Source organism: Cannabis sativa, chromosome 1, assembly GCF_029168945.1.
Source record: "Cannabis sativa cultivar Pink pepper isolate KNU-18-1 chromosome 1, ASM2916894v1, whole genome shotgun sequence".
In the NCBI taxonomy this organism is placed as follows: Eukaryota; Viridiplantae; Streptophyta; class Magnoliopsida; order Rosales; family Cannabaceae; genus Cannabis; species Cannabis sativa.
Window position 1 is genome coordinate 21200203 of NC_083601.1, and position 6000 is coordinate 21206202.

Below are 6000 nucleotides of genomic sequence, written 5' to 3' on the forward strand. Positions count from 1 at the left end.
CTTGAAAAGCCTGCTCGCATTTCTCATCCCATTGAAACCTCTTGTTACTTTTCAAAATCTGAAAAAACTCTTTACACTTGTCAGAGGATCTGGATATGAAGCGGTTTAAAGCCGCGACTTTGCCTGTGAGGCTCTGAACCTCCTTTGGCTTAGTCGGTGACGGCATTTCTATCAACGCTCTAATCTTAGCAGGATTGGCTTCTATTCCTCGCTGATTTACCATAAAACCAAGGAATTTTCCGGAACCCACTCCAAAGACGCATTTTAAGGGGTTTAGACGCATCTTATATCGTCGCAATATGTCGAACATGGCCTGTAAGTGCGTAATATGATCCTCCGCATGTTGCGATTTTACGAGCATATCGTCAACATATACCTCCATTGTCTTTCCAATAAGATCTGCGAACATCATATTCACTAGCCTTTGATAAGTCGCACCTGCGTTTATTAAACCAAAAGGCATTACCTTGTAACAGTATAATCCTCGATCAGTAATGAACGAGGTATGTTCTTGGTCTGGTTCGTACATCGGGATTTGATTGTATCCCGAGTATGCATCCATGAAGCTTAAAAGTGCGTGACCTGCAGTGGCATCGACAAGCTGGTCAATGCTAGGAAGAGGAAAGCTGTCTTTGGGACAGGCTTTGTTCAAATCTGTAAAGTCAACGCATGTACGCCATGAGCCATTGGGCTTTGGCACGAGTACTGGGTTAGCTAACCAGTCGGGGTAAAATGACTCCCGTATAAAGCCGCGAGTGCAAGGAGGCGGTCAACTTCCTCTTTCAGCGCTTGGTACCTCGCGGGGTCCATTTTGCGGCGCTTTTGTCGGACACCTCGCACTTCTGGGTCAATGTTCAAGCGATGACACATGACCTGTGGAGATATCCCGACCATATCTGAATGTTTCCAGGCAAAAATGTCAAGATTTTGTTTTAGAAAAGTCGTCAAGCGTTCTCGCAACTGTATATTTAATCTAGAACCAATCTTTAAAACCTTATTATCGTCCATAGGATCTATAGGTACCTCGATTGTGTCTTCCGCGGCTTGGGCTGCGGCGGTGTGATCAAGGATTCTTGGGTCCAAGTCTGGGTTGTCCACGTGCGGTACCTCCTCGATCCTGAGGATCTCCTGGCGAGGTGGTGGTGCATTCAAAAGGTAAATAACATTAACTGTCCTTTTTTCTGCGAGCTTGACAGCTGCATTGTAACATTCTCGAGAGTCAGATTGGACTCCCCTCACTGATCCTACTCCAGAGGGAGTGGGGAACTTCATTGTTAGATGATAGATCGAGGTTATGATCTTCATCTCCTTCAGAATTGGCCGTCCAATCACGGCGTTATACGCTGAGTATTGGTCGATTACTGCGAAGTCGGCCATCGACTTGGCAGTTATTGGGGCAGTCCCCAAAGTGATTGGGAGTTTGATCATTCCTTTGATTGTTATGACATCTCCCGAGAAGCCATAGATGCTCGATGTCATAGGCCGCAAATCCTTTTCTTGTAACCCCATTTGCTTGAAGGCTTGGAAGTTCAGTAAATTCACCGAACTTCCATTGTCGACCAATATGCGATGGACGTTGTCTCCACCTATATTGGCGACTATCACGAGTGCGTCAGAATGCGGGTGGTGGACCCATCTCGCATCGCTCTCCATAAAGACAATGTCCTCGCATTCTTTCTTGAAGAGCTTTTCCGGCCGTTCACCAAGATTGTTTACATTGGTTAACGGCCTCTCCTTAGCTTCTCTAGCATACCTTTCTTGTGACTTGCGAGAGTCGCCTGCGATGTGCGGTCCTCCGATTATGGTTAAAATGTTGCGAGGCGTTCTCGAGCCACTCGCGTTCTGACTATCTTCTTTGCCATCCGCTTGGGGATGTCTTTCCTCGTTTCTCTTATATTTGTCGAACTTTCCTCTTCTGATCAGTTCCTCAATCTCGTCCTGCAAGACCCAACACTCAAGGGTAGTGTGACCGATGTCTTTGTGGTACTTACAGAACTTTTTGGGATCTCTTCGGTCGCGATTTCCCCTGATGGGGGGCGGCTTCTTGAAGACGCCGTTCCTTTCCTCAATCGCATAGATATGGTCTCGAGGTACGGCAAGTTCGGTATAATTGACGAAGCGAGGTCCCCCTTTTCTTTTTGGCGAGGACTCCTTTTTTGGGGGTGACTTGGCCAACTTCGGGCTCCGTGGTTTGCGTGGACTGCGTCTTCTGGGGCTTCGGCCCCTGGAATTCTTTCCTCGCGGACTGCGGGACCGCGACCGCGGTATGGGCGATCGCCGTTTGTTCTTGCCCTTCTCTAACTCCGCCAAGGAATTCTCGATTCTCTTATGAGGTTCGGCCGTGGCGAAGAACTCTACCAAGGATTCTGGCCTTCGGGCCTGTAGCTCTTTCCAGAAGTCGGTTCTTGGCAAGATACCTGTTATTAGCATGCAAACAAGCGAAGACTCGGGGGCCTTCTCAACCTTCGTTACTTCGGCGTTAAAACGCTTGAAATAATTTTGCAAAGACTCACCAGGCTCTTGTTTGATATTGGCCAAAGTCGTATAGGGTGGCCTATATGTCATCGTGGCCTGGAAATGTGTGAGGAATAAGTCGACGAAGTTCTCCCACGTCGATATCGATGCCTCTGGTAATTGGGTGAACCAATCATGGGCATTCTCCTCGAGTGTGGCCGCGAGAATGCGACACTTCGCAAGTTGCGGTACCTGGTCCACTTCCATTATAGTGTTAAACTTTTCTAGGTAATCTAACGGGTTAGAAGTACCTTTATATTTGAGGGATTCGGATAAAGGAAACCCCTTTGGAAGTTGAGCCTGTCGCACTTCTACGGTAAAAGGCGAGGTGCCGTGCAGCTTGTATATGGGCTTACGCTGCTGCTCGAGCATCTTCAAGGCTTGCAGAAGCATACTTTGATCGATTCCTCCTGTCGCAGGGGTTGGAGTTGCTACAACAGCGGGGCTCGCGGCCACTGCGGCAAGGTTCGAGGGGATATTAATCCCAGTGGTCGCGATCGGCGCGATAGGCGGGTTGTTAACTGTATTGACACCCTGATCGCTCGTATGGGGATCATGGAGCGTCTCCGTGTTATGCGGGCCGCGGGAGCGCGCCCTAAAGACTGCGTTGAGATGATCACGCAGATCACCTCGGTGTACACGATAGTGTCCTCCTTGCTGTGTCTGCACAGAGCCAGACCTCGTATACCTGCTCGGAGTGCGGCCATGCGAGGATGAAGAGGCTGACTCTGCGTCGTTATCTCGAGGTGGACGACTGCGAGGGTTGCGGCGCTCAGGATCCTCGTCGATTTGCGCGCTCTGGTTAGGCAACCTTGCAGATTGGTCTCTTGACGTCGGGTGATTCAAGTCTAAGATTTCAGGATCAGTTCTTCGTTCCCTGCGTGCACGGTTAGTTTGACGTCGGGAAACTGTTACCTGAGGGTTTTCGTTGCGAATGGCAGGGACCCGAGGAGGGCGTCGAGCTCGGCTCTGACCATCTACCTCGGCTTGTAGTGCTCGCGGTCGATCTGGATTGCGGCGTATTGATCGGTCGTGAGCTGGACCACTCCTTCGGACACGACCGCCGGGGTGACAGGGGGAAAGTGCATGGTTGCTGGTGGTGTGGACGTGCCTCCGACTTGAGGACCAGTTGTTTCTGGAAATAGGTTGAGTGGTCTGATGTTGCTCCTCCCTACCCCGCCGTTGATGACGTCTACAGGTGGCACTCCGGCTCCAGGTAATGGTACGCTCATCATTCCGATATTGATGGATTCGTTGTTAGCTCCATTAGCGTGATTTCCAGCCATGATGAGTGGTGTTCTTTGAAGTGAATAGAATCTTACAGTCGGTTCCCACAGACGGCGCCAAATGTTGTCGAGCAAATTTCGCAACACCAAAAAGTATGATTTAATCGATAAGACAGGGAATTATTTGAGAGATGACAAGTGCGAGTATTCAACCTAAAATGGCGAGTACTCGGATGGGAATGCGAGGATAAACAACAAGGCTGGAAAAAATAAATAAGACGATGAATTATAGTGGTTCAGTCAGATTTTGTTCTGCTTAGTCCACTGTAGCAAAGGATTCGTAGGTCCATTTTCATGGTGGATCACCCCTTTATATACAAAGTAGGTGTCCAATCGGTTACATGAGGATCACATTTATTGTTAATCCATTATTTACACATTGAATTGCAATGACTAAACTCAAACAACGTTAACATTAATAAATGTATGACAGTTACTAAATTCATCAACGTATGCGTCTTTCGCATCTGCGAGCTGACCGTTCATGTTCCGTCTGTTGAGCTCGTAGGGTCGCCAATACGTTTGGAACGTCTGCGTCATTAGGTAATCGCCCTTTGTAGACGTCGCATGTTGAAGCTAGTAACATCTGGTCATGCGAACTTATATTGGTCTGTTAGGGCTATTGGGTCGCTGGGACCAAAACCGCATCACAGGGCATTGGTCTCTATACTTGTCGCGGAGGTATAGAGGGGGACACTCGCACATGTTCTGACATATGCGAATTGGATCTACCCTGCATGATGAGAATTATGGTTATGCGGTGTGACTTAAGTCGCACCTACAGTATCTCGCTATTTTTATCCTGCGCGAGGTCTAAACTTCGAGAAATCTCTCACGGACATTCAACCTTCATTGGAAATCTGAATACACGTGTCCTTTAAAGAGGAGTCTGGTCTCGAGTTTCTAGGTGAGAGAAATCTCACTATAACAGCTGACTATGCCTCAAATAGAGATACCAAAAAATAATCACTTCTTACGTTTTCTTGACAAACCAGAGTTGTATAAGTCGGAAGGCCCAATTACATTATGTGATTGCTCTTTCCACCACATAAGCAGAATTCATGGCAACTATGAAAGCATTCAAGGAAGCTTTATGGATTTTGGGAGTTCTTTGTGAATTAAAAGAAATTAAAGGGGGAGTAATTGTGTATTCAGATTGTCAGTCACCCATCCATTTTTGTAAGAACCCAATTCATCATGAAAAGAGTAAATATATAGATATAGGACTCTACTGGAGTAGAGAAAAGATAGAAGAAGGGCTTGTTGATTTAGAGAAGGTCGGAATAGAAGATAATCTTGCTAATGTTAGGACTAAGTTCTTAATCGTAAACAAGTTCAAGCGTTGCTTGAACTTGATCAATCTCAAAAGTTAGTATACTAAGATTACTAGAACACCAACCATGATGGATGCATTCTTTCTTCTTCATCATCATCATACTCTTAATTTGAAGTAACTAGGTGAAATTTGTGGTATTGTTCCTCCAAATGAAAAGGACTCCAAAGGTTTCTTATTATTCCTGAAAAGTTGTGGACTCGCGGAAGCTGGTCTTAGAAGGCTTTCTTGTCCTTCCGAGAAAGATCTTTAGGAAAGCTAGCCCTCCTTTAGAAATGAGTTTTGGATTGCTAGTTGTTCCTCCTAGAAGATAGTCCTGGATGGTCAACTCCAATTGGCTATTTCCTATCTAGGAAGGTCCTTCAGCGAGTGCCTTGAACCGTGACTTTGAAAGCTCTCATACTCGCTCTCGGATGCACTCTTACTTCTTACATGGAGACCTCACTCAAAAGAGAGTTGGTTAAGTTATTTATTCCCTAACTAACTTAACAACCTCGATTCCTACAGCCATCGCCTTTAGGATCTTGATCCTAAGCCTATATATACCACTCTCACTTATCATTTCAATAAGACAATCAGATTGAGACGGAAAAATAGAAAGAGAAAAGATTGAGAGGTAGAGAAAGAGATGTACTAAGGGTGTTCATAAAAATCGAAAAACTGAAACTGACCAGACCGTAATCGAATTTTCGATTCCACGTCATCACCGAATTTGGCAATCGGTTTCGGTTATGGTTTTTTTGACATGGTGGTCGGTTTCGGTTTTTGAAATAAAAAATAGTTAAACTAAAAAACTGCCAAAACTGCCAAAAATTGCCAAAAACTATATAAAACTGCCAAAAACCGTCCAAAACTGCCAAACCGAAA